The following is a 14,074-nucleotide window of genomic DNA, read 5'->3' as shown; positions in this document are numbered from 1 at the left end:
TTCCCACGGGTTCCCAAAGATTCCCACAATTAGTGAAAGACAGATGTTACAGCCCCAGGACTTGTTGAGCGAGCAGAGTGGCGCAGCGGAAGCGTGCTGGGCCCATAACCCAGAGGTCGATGGATCGAAACCATCCTCTGCTAGTTGTAAAGGCTTTGGATCGGGAGGATGAGTCCATCCTCTTGGACTTACCTTCAAGAGTCCAGGAGGAAATTTTGGAAATCACTAGAAAGAAGCTAACTTAACTTTGAAACCTGTAAGCTACTGAAACATTGGTTCCCACAGGTTCCCAAAGATGCCCATGATTAGTAAAGCACAGATTTGGAAGTCCCAGGTTGTGGAAAGGCGAGCAGAGTGGCGCAGCGGAAGCGTGCTGGGCCCATAACCCAGAGGTCGATGGATCGAAACCATCCTCTGCTAAGTGTAAATACTTTGGGCCTGCAAGGCTCCATGCTGTCTTCATCCTTTCCTTTCATAATCACATTGCCATGTTTTCACTTGGTTCCCAGTGTAAAGTTACACAATATCACTATTTTCACAACACTCACAGCCCAGGCATTGGCGAAAATGTACTAATACCTTCAAATAGTGGCTCTTATTTTCATTGAAACATCTCAACTTATTCTGCATATTTGCCTTCTTCACTTGTTCAACAACTGCTGAAACAATGAAGACACATTTTAAGGTAGTGTGGCCGAGCGGTCTAAGGCGCTGGATTAAGGCTCCAGTCTCTCAGGAGGCGTGGGTTCAAATCCCACCAATGCCATTTGATAATGTAAGATATCTGGTAAAGACAGTAAGTTGCATGCACCTCTTGTTAACATAGCTAAGTGTATTAAACTTGTGTGAGGTAACCAATATTACCAAAAGGGTCAGTGGCCACTTGGCTTGCTCCATGCTGACTCACATAGCCATGTTTTTCGATGATTAATGTGAAATATGAACCAAGCAGTCTCAATCAAGAATCTCAGTTTGCAAACATTTCCAACCCAAGCAAAGTCAACTGTTAAATATTGCTCTTTTGGCTGATTGGTTGAAGGTATTTCCATTGAAGCTCTGGTTGCTGTTGAATGTACAATGAACATTGCCAGTTGACTACTTAAATGGGAACTTGTTTACAACCACTGAGCAGAGTAAGAGCAGAGTTTAAAGATGCGGTACTGTGGCCGAGTGGTCGAAGGCGCTGGATTTAGGCTCCAGTCTCTATGGAGGCGTGGGTTCAAATCCCACCACTGCCATCCTTTCTGGACTTGCCTTTAAGATTGCTGGAAGAAATGTGTTCACATAGGCAGTTCTCCTTTGGGCAACTCCAGGTAAGTTAGAAGTGTGGGTGCCCCCAAAAAAGTGGAACCTTAAGGATTCTTGGAGGGAATTGCGAAAATCACTAGAAAGAAGTGCACGGTCCCCCAAATGCATAAATTTGCACCATTTAAGCTGCTGAACTTTTGGTTCCCACGGTTTCCCAAAGATTCCCACAATTAGTGAAAGACAGATGTTACAGCCCCAGGACTTGTTGAGCGAGCAGAGTGGCGCAGCGGAAGCGTGCTGGGCCCATAACCCAGAAGTCGATGGATCGAAACCATCCTCTGCTAGTTGTAAAGGCTTTAGATCGGGAGGATGAGTCCATCCTCTTGGACTTACCTTCAAGAGTCCTGGAGGAAATTTTGGAAATCACTAGAAAGAAGCTAACTTAACTTTGAAACCTGTAAGCTACTGAAACATTGGTTCCCACAGGTTCCCAAAGATACCCATGATTAGTAAAGCACAGATTTGGAAGTCCCAAGTTGTGGAAAGGCGAGCAGAGTGGCGCAGCGGAAGCGTGCTGGGCCCATAACCCAGAGGTCGATGGATCGAAACCATCCTCTGCTAAGTGTAAATACTTTGGGCCTGCAAGGCTCCATGCTGTCTTCATCCTTTCCTTTCATAATCACATTGCCATGTTTTCACTTGGTTCCCCAGTGTAAAGTTACACAATGCCACTACATCACTATTTTCACAACACTCACAGCCCAGGCATTGGCGAAAATGTACTAATACCTTCAAATAGTGGCTCTTATTTTCATTGAAACATCTCAACTTATTCTGCATATTTGCCTTCTTCACTTGTTCAACAACTGCTGAAACAATGAAGACACATTTTAAGGTAGTGTGGCCGAGCGGTCTAAGGCGCTGGATTAAGGCTCCAGTCTCTCAGGAGGCGTGGGTTCAAATCCCACCACTGCCATCCTTTCTGGACTTGCCTTTAAGATTGCTGGAAGAAATGTGTTCACATAGGCAGTTCTCCTTTGGGCAACTCCAGGTAAGTTAGAAGTGTGGGTGCCCCCAAAAAAGTGGAACCTTAAGGATTCTTGGAGGGAATTGCGAAAATCACTAGAAAGAAGTGCACGGTCCCCCAAATGCATAAATTTGCACCCTCTAAGCTGCTGAACTTTTGGTTCCCACGGGTTCCCAAAGATTCCCACAATTAGTAAAAGACAGATGTTACAGACCCAGGACTTGTTGAGCGAGCAGAGTGGCGCAGCGGAAGCGTGCTGGGCCCATAACCCAGAGGTCGATGGATCGAAACCATCCTCTGCTAGTTGTAAAGGCTTTGGATCGGGAGGATGAGTCCATCCTCTTGGACTTACCTTCAAGAGTCCAGGAGGAAATTTTGGAAATCACTAGAAAGAAGCTAACTTAACTTTGAAACCTGTAAGCTACTGAAACATTGGTTCCCACAGGTTCCCAAAGATGCCCATGACTAGTAAAGCACAGATTTGGAAGTCCCAAGTTGTGGAAAGGCGAGCAGAGTGGCGCAGCGGAAGCGTGCTGGGCCCATAACCCAGAGGTCGATGGATCGAAACCATCCTCTGCTAAGTGTAAATACTTTGGGCCTGCAAGGCTCCATGCTGTCTTCATCCTTTCCTTTCATAATCACATTGCCATGTTTTCACTTGGTTCCCAGTGTAAAGTTACACAATATCACTATTTTCACAACACTCACAGCCCAGGCATTGGCGAAAATGTACTAATACCTTCAAATAGTGGCTCTTATTTTCATTGAAACATCTCAACTTATTCTGCATATTTGCCTTCTTCACTTGTTCAACAACTGCTGAAACAATGAAGACACATTTTAAGGTAGTGTGGCCGAGCGGTCTAAGGCGCTGGATTAAGGCTCCAATCTCTCAGGAGGCGTGGGTTCAAATCCCACCAATGCCATTTGATAATGTAAGATATCTGGTAAAGACAGTAAGTTGCATGCACCTCTTGTTAACATAGCTAAGTGTATTAAACTTGTGTGAGGTAACCAATATTACCAAAAGGGTCAGTGGCCACTTGGCTTGCTCCATGCTGACTCACATAGCCATGTTTTTCGATGATTAATGTGAAATATGAACCAAGCAGTCTCAATCAAGAATCTCAGTTTGCAAACATTTCCAACCCAAGCAAAGTCAACTGTTAAATATTGCTCTTTTGGCTGATTGGTTGAAGGTATTTCCATTGAAGCTCTGGTTGCTGTTGAATGTACAATGAACATTGCCAGTTGACTACTTAAATGGGAACTTGTTTACAACCACTGAGCAGAGTAAGAGCAGAGTTTAAAGATGCGGTAGTGTGGCCGAGTGGTCGAAGGCGCTGGATTTAGGCTCCAGTCTCTATGGAGGCGTGGGTTCAAATCCCACCACTGCCATCCTTTCTGGACTTGCCTTTAAGATTGCTGGAAGAAATGTGTTCACATAGGCAGTTCTCCTTTGGGCAACTCCAGGTAAGTTAGAAGTGTGGGTGCCCCCAAAAAAGTGGAACCTTAAGGATTCTTGGAGGGAATTGCGAAAATCACTAGAAAGAAGTGCACGGTCCCCCAAATGCATAAATTTGCACCCTTTAAGCTGCTGAACTTTTGGTTCCCACGGGTTCCCAAAGATTCCCACAATTAGTAAAAGACAGATGTTACAGACCCAGAACTTGTTGAGCGAGCAGAGTGGCGCAGCGGAAACGTGCTGGGCCCATAACCCAGAGGTCGATGGATTGAAACCATCCTCTGCTAGTTGTAAAGGCTTTAGATCTGGAGGATGAGTCCATCCTCTTGGACTTACCTTCAAGAGTCCAGGAGGAAATTTTGGAAATCACTAGAAAGAAGCTAACTTAACTTTGAAACCTGTAAGCTACTGAAACATTGGTTCCCACAGGTTCCCAAAGATGCCCATGATTAGTAAAGCACAGATTTGGAAGTCCCAAGTTGTGGAAAGGCGAGCAGAGTGGCGCAGCGGAAGCGTGCTGGGCCCATAACCCAGAGGTCGATGGATCGAAACCATCCTCTGCTAAGTGTAAATACTTTGGGCCTGCAAGGCTCCATGCTGTCTTCATCCTTTCCTTTCATAATCACAATGCCATGTTTTCACTTGGTTCCCAGTGTAAAGTTACACAATATCACTATTTTCACAACACTCACAGCCCAGGCATTGGCGAAAATGTACTAATACCTTCAAATAGTGGCTCTTATTTTCATTGAAACATCTCAACTTATTCTGCATATTTGCCTTCTTCACTTGTTCAACAACTGCTGAAACAATGAAGACACATTTTAAGGTAGTGTGGCCGAGCGGTCTAAGGCGCTGGATTAAGGCTCCAGTCTCTCAAGAGGCGTGGGTTCAAATCCCACCACTGCCATTTGATAATGTAAGGTATCTGGTAAAGACAGTAAGTTGCATGCAGCTCTTGTTAACATAGTTAAGTGTATTAACCTTGGTGAACTTGTGTGAGGTAACCAACATTACCAAAAAGGTCAGTGGCCACTTGGCTTGCTCCATGCTGACTCACATAGCCATGTTTTTCGATGATTAATGTGAAATATGAACCAAGCAGTCTCAATCAAGAATCTCAGTTTGCAAACATTTCCAACCCAAGCAAAGTCAACTGTTAAATATTGCTCTTTTGACTGATTGGTTGAAGGTATTTCCATTGAAGCTCTGGTTGCTGTTGAATGTACAATGAACATTGCCAGTTGACTACTTAAATGGGAACTTGTTTACAACCACTGAGCAAAGTAGGAGCAGAGTTTGAAGATGAGGTAGTGTGGCCGAGTGGTCGAAGGCGCTGGATTTAGGCTTCAGTCTCTATGGAGGTGTGGGTTCAAATCCCACCACTGCCATCCTTTCTGGACTTGCCTTTAAGATTGCTGGAAAAAATGTGTTCACATAGGCAGTTCTCCTTTGGGCAACTCCAGGTAAGTTAGAAGTGTGGGTGCCCCCAAAAAAGTGGAACCTTAAGGATTCTTGGAGGGAATTGCGAAAATCACTAGAAAGAAGTGCACGGTCCCCCAAATGCATAAATTTGCACCCTTTAAGCTGCTGAACTTTTGGTTCCCACGGGTTCCCAAAGATTCCCACAATTAGTGAAAGACAGATGTTAAAGCCCCAGGACTTGCTGAGCGAGCAGAGTGGCGCAGCGGAAGCGTGCTGGGCCCATAACCCAGAGGTCGATGGATCGAAACCATCCTCTGCTAAGTGTAAATACTTTGGGCCTGCAAGGCTCCATGCTGTCTTCATCCTTTCCTTTCATAATCACATTGCCATGTTTTCACTTGGTTCCCAGTGTAAAGTTACACAATATCACTATTTTCACAACACTCACAGCCCAGGCATTGGCGAAAATGTACTAAAACCTTCAAATAGTGGCTCTTATTTTCATTGAAACATCTCAACTTATTCTGCATATTTGCCTTCTTCACTTGTTCAACAACTGCTGAAACAATGAAGACACATTTTAAGGTAGTGTGGCCGAGCGGTCTAAGGCGCTGGATTAAGGCTCCAGTCTCTCAGGAGGCGTGGGTTCAAATCCCACTAATGCCATTTGATAATGTAAGATATCTGGTAAAGACAGTAAGTTGCATGCACCTCTTGTTAACATAGCTAAGTGTATTAAACTTGTGTGAGGTAACCAATATTACCAAAAGGGTCAGTGGCCACTTGGCTTGCTCCATGCTGACTCACATAGCCATGTTTTTCGATGATTAATGTGAAATATGAACCAAGCAGTCTCAATCAAGAATCTCAGTTTGCAAACATTTGCAAACATTTCCAACCCAAGCAAAGTCAACTGTTAAATATTGCTCTTTTGACTGATTGGTTGAAGGTATTTCCATTGAAGCTCTGGTTGCTGTTGAATGTACAATGAACATTGCCAGTTGACTACTTAAATGGGAACTTGTTTACAACCACTGAGCAGAGTAAGAGCAGAGTTTAAAGATGAGGTAGTGTGGCCGAGTGGTCGAAGGCGCTGGATTTAGGCTCCAGTCTCTATGGAGGCGTGGGTTCAAATCCCACCACTGCCATCCTTTCTGGACTTGCCTTTAAGATTGCCGGAAGAAATGTGTTCACATAGGCAGTTCTCCTTTGGGCAACTCCAGGTAAGTTAGAAGTGTGGGTGCCCCCAAAAAAGTGGAACCTTAAGGATTCTTGGAGGGAATTGCGAAAATCACTAGAAAGAAGTGCACGGTCCCCCAAATGCATAAATTTGCACCCTTTAAGCTGCTGAACTTTTGGTTCCCACGGGTTCCCAAAGATTCCCACAATTAGTAAAAGACAGATGTTACAGACCCAGGACTTGTTGAGGGAGCAGAGTGGCGCAGCGGAAGCGTGCTGGGCCCATAACCCAGAGGTCGATGGATCGAAACCATCCTCTGCTAGTTGTAAAGGCTTTAGATCGGGAGGATGAGTCCATCCTCTTGGACTTACCTTCAAGAGTCCAGGAGGAAATTTTGGAAATCACTAGAAAGAAGCTAACTTAACTTTGAAACCTGTAAGCTACTGAAACATTGGTTCCCACAGGTTCCCAAAGATGCCCATGATTAGTAAAGCACAGATTTGGAAGTCCCAAGTTGTGGAAAGGCGAGCAGAGTGGCGCAGCGGAAGCGTGCTGGGCCCATAACCCAGAGGTCGATGGATCGAAACCATGCTCTGCTAAGTGTAAATACTTTGGACCTGCAAGGCTCCATGCTGTCTTCATTCTTTCCTTTCATAATCACATTGCCATGTTTTCACTTGGTTCCCAGTGTAAAGTTACACAATGCCACTACATCACTATTTTCACAACACTCACAGCCCAGGCATTGGCGAAAATGTACTAATACCTTCAAATAGTGGCTCTTATTTTCATTGAAACATCTCAACTTATTCTGCATATTTGCCTTCTTCACTTCTTCAACAACTGCTGAAACAATGAAGACACATTTTAAGGTAGTGTGGCCGAGCGGTCTAAGGCGCTGGATTAAGGCTCCAGTCTCTCAGGAGGCGTGGGTTCAAATCCCACCACTGCCATTTGATAATGTAAGGTATCTGGTAAAGACAGTAAGTTGCATGCAGCTCTTGTTAACATAGTTAAGTGTAGTGAACTTGTGTGATGTAACCAATATTACCAAAAGTGTCAGTGGCCACTTGGCTTGCTCCATGCTGACTCACATAGCCATGTTTTTCGATGATTAATGTGAAATATGAACCAAGCAGTCTCAATCAAGAATCTCAGTTTGCAAACATTTCCAACCCAAGCAAAGTCAACTGTTAAATATTGCTCTTTTGGCTGATTGGTTGAAGGTATTTCCATTGAAGCTCTGGTTGCTGTTGAATGTACAATGAACATTGCCAGTTGACTACTTAAATGGGAACTTGTTTACAACCACTGAGCAGAGTAAGAGCAGAGTTTAAAGATGAGGTAGTGTGGCCGAGTGGTCGAAGGCGCTGGATTTAGGCTCCAGTCTCTATGGAGGCGTGGGTTCAAATCCCACCACTGCCATCCTTTCTGGACTTGCCTTTAAGATTGCCGGAAGAAATGTGTTCACATAGGCAGTTCTCCTTTGGGCAACTCCAGGTAAGTTAGAAGTGTGGGTGCCCCCAAAAAAGTGGAACCTTAAGGATTCTTGGAGGGAATTGCGAAAATCACTAGAAAGAAGTGCACGGTCCCCCAAATGCATAAATTTGCACCCTTTAAGCTGCTGAACTTTTGGTTCCCACGGGTTCCCAAAGATTCCCACAATTAGTAAAAGACAGATGTTACAGACCCAGAACTTGTTGAGCGAGCAGAGTGGCGCAGCGGAAACGTGCTGGGCCCATAACCCAGAGGTCGATGGATCGAAACCATCCTCTGCTAGTTGTAAAGGCTTTAGATCTGGAGGATGAGTCCATCCTCTTGGACTTACCTTCAAGAGTCCAGGAGGAAATTTTGGAAATCACTAGAAAGAAGCTAACTTAACTTTGAAACCTGTAAGCTACTGAAACATTGGTTCCCACAGGTTCCCAAAGATGCCCATGATTAGTAAAGCACAGATTTGGAAGTCCCAAGTTGTGGAAAGGCGAGCAGAGTGGCGCAGCGGAAGCGTGCTGGGCCCATAACCCAGAGGTCGATGGATTGAAACCATCCTCTGCTAAGTGTAAATACTTTGGGCCTGCAAGGCTCCATGCTGTCTTCATCCTTTCCTTTCATAATCACAATGCCATGTTTTCACTTGGTTCCCAGTGTAAAGTTACACAATATCACTATTTTCACAACACTCACAGCCCAGGCATTGGCGAAAATGTACTAATACCTTCAAATAGTGGCTCTTATTTTCATTGAAACATCTCAACTTATTCTGCATATTTGCCTTCTTCACTTGTTCAACAACTGCTGAAACAATGAAGACACATTTTAAGGTAGTGTGGCCGAGCGGTCTAAGGCGCTGGATTAAGGCTCCAGTCTCTCAAGAGACATGGGTTCAAATCCCACCACTGCCATTTGATAATGTAAGGTATCTGGTAAAGACAGTAAGTTGCATGCAGCTCTTGTTAACATAGTTAAGTGTATTAACCTTGGTGAACTTGTGTGAGGTAACCAATATTACCAAAAAGGTCAGTGGCCACTTGGCTTGCTCCATGCTGACTCACATAGCCATGTTTTTCGATGATTAATGTGAAATATGAACCAAGCAGTCTCAATCAAGAATCTCAGTTTGCAAACATTTCCAACCCAAGCAAAGTCAACTGTTAAATATTGCTCTTTTGACTGATTGGTTGAAGGTATTTCCATTGAAGCTCTGGTTGCTGTTGAATGTACAATGAACATTGCCAGTTGACTACTTAAATGGGAACTTGTTTACAACCACTGAGCAAAGTAGGAGCAGAGTTTGAAGATGAGGTAGTGTGGCCGAGTGGTCGAAGGCGCTGGATTTAGGCTTCAGTCTCTATGGAGGTGTGGGTTCAAATCCCACCACTGCCATCCTTTCTGGACTTGCCTTTAAGATTGCTGGAAAAAATGTGTTCACATAGGCAGTTCTCCTTTGGGCAACTCCAGGTAAGTTAGAAGTGTGGGTGCCCCCAAAAAAGTGGAACCTTAAGGATTCTTGGAGGGAATTGCGAAAATCACTAGAAAGAAGTGCACGGTCCCCCAAATGCATAAATTTGCACCCTTTAAGCTGCTGAACTTTTGGTTCCCACGGGTTCCCAAAGATTCCCACAATTAGTGAAAGACAGATGTTAAAGCCCCAGGACTTGCTGAGCGAGCAGAGTGGCGCAGCGGAAGCGTGCTGGGCCCATAACCCAGAGGTCGATGGATCGAAACCATCCTCTGCTAAGTGTAAATACTTTGGGCCTGCAAGGCTCCATGCTGTCTTCATCCTTTCCTTTCATAATCACATTGCCATGTTTTCACTTGGTTCCCAGTGTAAAGTTACACAATATCACTATTTTCACAACACTCACAGCCCAGGCATTGGCGAAAATGTACTAAAACCTTCAAATAGTGGCTCTTATTTTCATTGAAACATCTCAACTTATTCTGCATATTTGCCTTCTTCACTTGTTCAACAACTGCTGAAACAATGAAGACACATTTTAAGGTAGTGTGGCCGAGCGGTCTAAGGCGCTGGATTAAGGCTCCAGTCTCTCAGGAGGCGTGGGTTCAAATCCCACTAATGCCATTTGATAATGTAAGATATCTGGTAAAGACAGTAAGTTGCATGCACCTCTTGTTAACATAGCTAAGTGTATTAAACTTGTGTGAGGTAACCAATATTACCAAAAGGGTCAGTGGCCACTTGGCTTGCTCCATGCTGACTCACATAGCCATGTTTTTCGATGATTAATGTGAAATATGAACCAAGCAGTCTCAATCAAGAATCTCAGTTTGCAAACATTTGCAAACATTTCCAACCCAAGCAAAGTCAACTGTTAAATATTGCTCTTTTGACTGATTGGTTGAAGGTATTTCCATTGAAGCTCTGGTTGCTGTTGAATGTACAATGAACATTGCCAGTTGACTACTTAAATGGGAACTTGTTTACAACCACTGAGCAGAGTAAGAGCAGAGTTTAAAGATGAGGTAGTGTGGCCGAGTGGTCGAAGGCGCTGGATTTAGGCTCCAGTCTCTATGGAGGCGTGGGTTCAAATCCCACCACTGCCATCCTTTCTGGACTTGCCTTTAAGATTGCCGGAAGAAATGTGTTCACATAGGCAGTTCTCCTTTGGGCAACTCCAGGTAAGTTAGAAGTGTGGGTGCCCCCAAAAAAGTGGAACCTTAAGGATTCTTGGAGGGAATTGCGAAAATCACTAGAAAGAAGTGCACGGTCCCCCAAATGCATAAATTTGCACCCTTTAAGCTGCTGAACTTTTGGTTCCCACGGGTTCCCAAAGATTCCCACAATTAGTAAAAGACAGATGTTACAGACCCAGGACTTGTTGAGGGAGCAGAGTGGCGCAGCGGAAGCGTGCTGGGCCCATAACCCAGAGGTCGATGGATCGAAACCATCCTCTGCTAGTTGTAAAGGCTTTAGATCGGGAGGATGAGTCCATCCTCTTGGACTTACCTTCAAGAGTCCAGGAGGAAATTTTGGAAATCACTAGAAAGAAGCTAACTTAACTTTGAAACCTGTAAGCTACTGAAACATTGGTTCCCACAGGTTCCCAAAGATGCCCATGATTAGTAAAGCACAGATTTGGAAGTCCCAAGTTGTGGAAAGGCGAGCAGAGTGGCGCAGCGGAAGCGTGCTGGGCCCATAACCCAGAGGTCGATGGATCGAAACCATGCTCTGCTAAGTGTAAATACTTTGGACCTGCAAGGCTCCATGCTGTCTTCATTCTTTCCTTTCATAATCACATTGCCATGTTTTCACTTGGTTCCCAGTGTAAAGTTACACAATGCCACTACATCACTATTTTCACAACACTCACAGCCCAGGCATTGGCGAAAATGTACTAATACCTTCAAATAGTGGCTCTTATTTTCATTGAAACATCTCAACTTATTCTGCATATTTGCCTTCTTCACTTCTTCAACAACTGCTGAAACAATGAAGACACATTTTAAGGTAGTGTGGCCGAGCGGTCTAAGGCGCTGGATTAAGGCTCCAGTCTCTCAGGAGGCGTGGGTTCAAATCCCACCACTGCCATTTGATAATGTAAGGTATCTGGTAAAGACAGTAAGTTGCATGCAGCTCTTGTTAACATAGTTAAGTGTAGTGAACTTGTGTGATGTAACCAATATTACCAAAAGTGTCAGTGGCCACTTGGCTTGCTCCATGCTGACTCACATAGCCATGTTTTTCGATGATTAATGTGAAATATGAACCAAGCAGTCTCAATCAAGAATCTCAGTTTGCAAACATTTCCAACCCAAGCAAAGTCAACTGTTAAATATTGCTCTTTTGGCTGATTGGTTGAAGGTATTTCCATTGAAGCTCTGGTTGCTGTTGAATGTACAATGAACATTGCCAGTTGACTACTTAAATGGGAACTTGTTTACAACCACTGAGCAGAGTAAGAGCAGAGTTTAAAGATGAGGTAGTGTGGCCGAGTGGTCGAAGGCGCTGGATTTAGGCTCCAGTCTCTATGGAGGCGTGGGTTCAAATCCCACCACTGCCATCCTTTCTGGACTTGCCTTTAAGATTGCCGGAAGAAATGTGTTCACATAGGCAGTTCTCCTTTGGGCAACTCCAGGTAAGTTAGAAGTGTGGGTGCCCCCAAAAAAGTGGAACCTTAAGGATTCTTGGAGGGAATTGCGAAAATCACTAGAAAGAAGTGCACGGTCCCCCAAATGCATAAATTTGCACCCTTTAAGCTGCTGAACTTTTGGTTCCCACGGGTTCCCAAAGATTCCCACAATTAGTAAAAGACAGATGTTACAGACCCAGAACTTGTTGAGCGAGCAGAGTGGCGCAGCGGAAACGTGCTGGGCCCATAACCCAGAGGTCGATGGATCGAAACCATCCTCTGCTAGTTGTAAAGGCTTTAGATCTGGAGGATGAGTCCATCCTCTTGGACTTACCTTCAAGAGTCCAGGAGGAAATTTTGGAAATCACTAGAAAGAAGCTAACTTAACTTTGAAACCTGTAAGCTACTGAAACATTGGTTCCCACAGGTTCCCAAAGATGCCCATGATTAGTAAAGCACAGATTTGGAAGTCCCAAGTTGTGGAAAGGCGAGCAGAGTGGCGCAGCGGAAGCGTGCTGGGCCCATAACCCAGAGGTCGATGGATCGAAACCATCCTCTGCTAAGTGTAAATACTTTGGGCCTGCAAGGCTCCATGCTGTCTTCATCCTTTCCTTTCATAATCACAATGCCATGTTTTCACTTGGTTCCCAGTGTAAAGTTACACAATATCACTATTTTCACAACACTCACAGCCCAGGCATTGGCGAAAATGTACTAATACCTTCAAATAGTGGCTCTTATTTTCATTGAAACATCTCAACTTATTCTGCATATTTGCCTTCTTCACTTGTTCAACAACTGCTGAAACAATGAAGACACATTTTAAGGTAGTGTGGCCGAGCGGTCTAAGGCGCTGGATTAAGGCTCCAGTCTCTCAGGAGGCGTGGGTTCAAATCCCACCAATGCCATTTGATAATGTAAGATATCTGGTAAAGACAGTAAGTTGCATGCACCTCTTGTTAACATAGCTAAGTGTATTAAACTTGTGTGAGGTAACCAATATTACCAAAAGGGTCAGTGGCCACTTGGCTTGCTCCATGCTGACTCACATAGCCATGTTTTTCGATGATTAATGTGAAATATGAACCAAGCAGTCTCAATCAAGAATCTCAGTTTGCAAACATTTGCAAACATTTCCAACCCAAGCAAAGTCAACTGTTAAATATTGCTCTTTTGACTGATTGGTTGAAGGTATTTCCATTGAAGCTCTGGTTGCTGTTGAATGTACAATGAACATTGCCAGTTGACTACTTAAATGGGAACTTGTTTACAACCACTGAGCAGAGTAAGAGCAGAGTTTAAAGATGAGGTAGTGTGGCCGAGTGGTCGAAGGCGCTGGATTTAGGCTCCAGTCTCTATGGAGGCGTGGGTTCAAATCCCACCACTGCCATCCTTTCTGGACTTGCCTTTAAGATTGCCGGAAGAAATGTGTTCACATAGGCAGTTCTCCTTTGGGCAACTCCAGGTAAGTTAGAAGTGTGGGTGCCCCCAAAAAAGTGGAACCTTAAGGATTCTTGGAGGGAATTGCGAAAATCACTAGAAAGAAGTGCACGGTCCCCCAAATGCATAAATTTGCACCCTTTAAGCTGCTGAACTTTTGGTTCCCACGGGTTCCCAAAGATTCCCACAATTAGTAAAAGACAGATGTTACAGACCCAGAACTTGTTGAGCGAGCAGAGTGGCGCAGCGGAAACGTGCTGGGCCCATAACCCAGAGGTCGATGGATCAAAACCATCCTCTGTTAGTTGTAAAGGCTTTAGATCTGGAGGATGAGTCCATCCTCTTGGACTTACCTTCAAGAGTCCAGGAGGAAATTTTGGAAATCACTAGAAAGAAGCTAACTTAACTTTGAAACCTGTAAGCTACTGAAACATTGGTTCCCACAGGTTCCCAAAGATGCCCATGATTAGTAAAGCACAGATTTGGAAGTCCCAAGTTGTGGAAAGGCGAGCAGAGTGGCGCAGCGGAAGCGTGCTGGGCCCATAACCCAGAGGTCGATGGATCGAAACCATCCTCTGCTAAGTGTAAATACTTTGGACCTGCAAGGCTCCATGCTGTCTTCATCCTTTCCTTTCATAATCACAATGCCATGTTTTCACTTGGTTCCCAGTGTAAAGTTACACAATATCACTATTTTC

The 14,074-nt window shown here is 44.4% G+C and overlaps 20 non-coding genes across 20 annotated transcripts; all 20 read left to right on the top strand.

The window, feature by feature from the left end:
- Positions 1 to 684: 684 nt before the first annotated feature.
- On the top strand, positions 685 to 766 carry trnal-aag (transfer RNA leucine (anticodon AAG)). Its single transcript has one exon. It is a non-coding gene; the product is annotated as a tRNA-Leu (tRNA).
- A 390-nt stretch (positions 767 to 1,156) lies between these two features.
- On the top strand, positions 1,157 to 1,238 carry trnal-uag (transfer RNA leucine (anticodon UAG)). The gene has a single exon. It is a non-coding gene; the product is annotated as a tRNA-Leu (tRNA).
- A 904-nt stretch (positions 1,239 to 2,142) lies between these two features.
- Positions 2,143 to 2,224, top strand: trnal-aag (transfer RNA leucine (anticodon AAG)). The gene has a single exon. It is a non-coding gene; the product is annotated as a tRNA-Leu (tRNA).
- Positions 2,225 to 3,119: 895 nt separating this feature from the next.
- Positions 3,120 to 3,201, top strand: trnal-aag (transfer RNA leucine (anticodon AAG)). The gene has a single exon. It is a non-coding gene; the product is annotated as a tRNA-Leu (tRNA).
- Positions 3,202 to 3,591: 390 nt separating this feature from the next.
- On the top strand, positions 3,592 to 3,673 carry trnal-uag (transfer RNA leucine (anticodon UAG)). The gene has a single exon. It is a non-coding gene; the product is annotated as a tRNA-Leu (tRNA).
- An 895-nt stretch (positions 3,674 to 4,568) lies between these two features.
- trnal-aag (transfer RNA leucine (anticodon AAG)) lies at positions 4,569 to 4,650 on the top strand. Its single transcript has one exon. It is a non-coding gene; the product is annotated as a tRNA-Leu (tRNA).
- A 399-nt stretch (positions 4,651 to 5,049) lies between these two features.
- Positions 5,050 to 5,131, top strand: trnal-uag (transfer RNA leucine (anticodon UAG)). Its single transcript has one exon. It is a non-coding gene; the product is annotated as a tRNA-Leu (tRNA).
- A 618-nt stretch (positions 5,132 to 5,749) lies between these two features.
- trnal-aag (transfer RNA leucine (anticodon AAG)) lies at positions 5,750 to 5,831 on the top strand. The gene has a single exon. It is a non-coding gene; the product is annotated as a tRNA-Leu (tRNA).
- A 400-nt stretch (positions 5,832 to 6,231) lies between these two features.
- On the top strand, positions 6,232 to 6,313 carry trnal-uag (transfer RNA leucine (anticodon UAG)). The gene has a single exon. It is a non-coding gene; the product is annotated as a tRNA-Leu (tRNA).
- Positions 6,314 to 7,216: 903 nt separating this feature from the next.
- trnal-aag (transfer RNA leucine (anticodon AAG)) lies at positions 7,217 to 7,298 on the top strand. Its single transcript has one exon. It is a non-coding gene; the product is annotated as a tRNA-Leu (tRNA).
- Positions 7,299 to 7,688: 390 nt separating this feature from the next.
- trnal-uag (transfer RNA leucine (anticodon UAG)) lies at positions 7,689 to 7,770 on the top strand. The gene has a single exon. It is a non-coding gene; the product is annotated as a tRNA-Leu (tRNA).
- Positions 7,771 to 8,665: 895 nt separating this feature from the next.
- On the top strand, positions 8,666 to 8,747 carry trnal-aag (transfer RNA leucine (anticodon AAG)). Its single transcript has one exon. It is a non-coding gene; the product is annotated as a tRNA-Leu (tRNA).
- A 399-nt stretch (positions 8,748 to 9,146) lies between these two features.
- On the top strand, positions 9,147 to 9,228 carry trnal-uag (transfer RNA leucine (anticodon UAG)). The gene has a single exon. It is a non-coding gene; the product is annotated as a tRNA-Leu (tRNA).
- A 618-nt stretch (positions 9,229 to 9,846) lies between these two features.
- trnal-aag (transfer RNA leucine (anticodon AAG)) lies at positions 9,847 to 9,928 on the top strand. Its single transcript has one exon. It is a non-coding gene; the product is annotated as a tRNA-Leu (tRNA).
- Positions 9,929 to 10,328: 400 nt separating this feature from the next.
- trnal-uag (transfer RNA leucine (anticodon UAG)) lies at positions 10,329 to 10,410 on the top strand. The gene has a single exon. It is a non-coding gene; the product is annotated as a tRNA-Leu (tRNA).
- A 282-nt stretch (positions 10,411 to 10,692) lies between these two features.
- trnam-cau (transfer RNA methionine (anticodon CAU)) lies at positions 10,693 to 10,764 on the top strand. The gene has a single exon. It is a non-coding gene; the product is annotated as a tRNA-Met (tRNA).
- Positions 10,765 to 11,313: 549 nt separating this feature from the next.
- On the top strand, positions 11,314 to 11,395 carry trnal-aag (transfer RNA leucine (anticodon AAG)). The gene has a single exon. It is a non-coding gene; the product is annotated as a tRNA-Leu (tRNA).
- A 390-nt stretch (positions 11,396 to 11,785) lies between these two features.
- On the top strand, positions 11,786 to 11,867 carry trnal-uag (transfer RNA leucine (anticodon UAG)). Its single transcript has one exon. It is a non-coding gene; the product is annotated as a tRNA-Leu (tRNA).
- Positions 11,868 to 12,762: 895 nt separating this feature from the next.
- Positions 12,763 to 12,844, top strand: trnal-aag (transfer RNA leucine (anticodon AAG)). The gene has a single exon. It is a non-coding gene; the product is annotated as a tRNA-Leu (tRNA).
- Positions 12,845 to 13,244: 400 nt separating this feature from the next.
- Positions 13,245 to 13,326, top strand: trnal-uag (transfer RNA leucine (anticodon UAG)). The gene has a single exon. It is a non-coding gene; the product is annotated as a tRNA-Leu (tRNA).
- The last annotated feature ends 748 nt before the right edge of the window (positions 13,327 to 14,074 follow it).

Source organism: Sebastes fasciatus, chromosome 10 (assembly GCF_043250625.1).
Source record: "Sebastes fasciatus isolate fSebFas1 chromosome 10, fSebFas1.pri, whole genome shotgun sequence".
NCBI classification, from domain to species: domain Eukaryota; kingdom Metazoa; phylum Chordata; class Actinopteri; order Perciformes; family Sebastidae; genus Sebastes; species Sebastes fasciatus.
The sequence above is the reverse complement of the archived record's forward strand: the minus strand, read 5'-3'. Positions and strand labels throughout refer to the sequence as shown.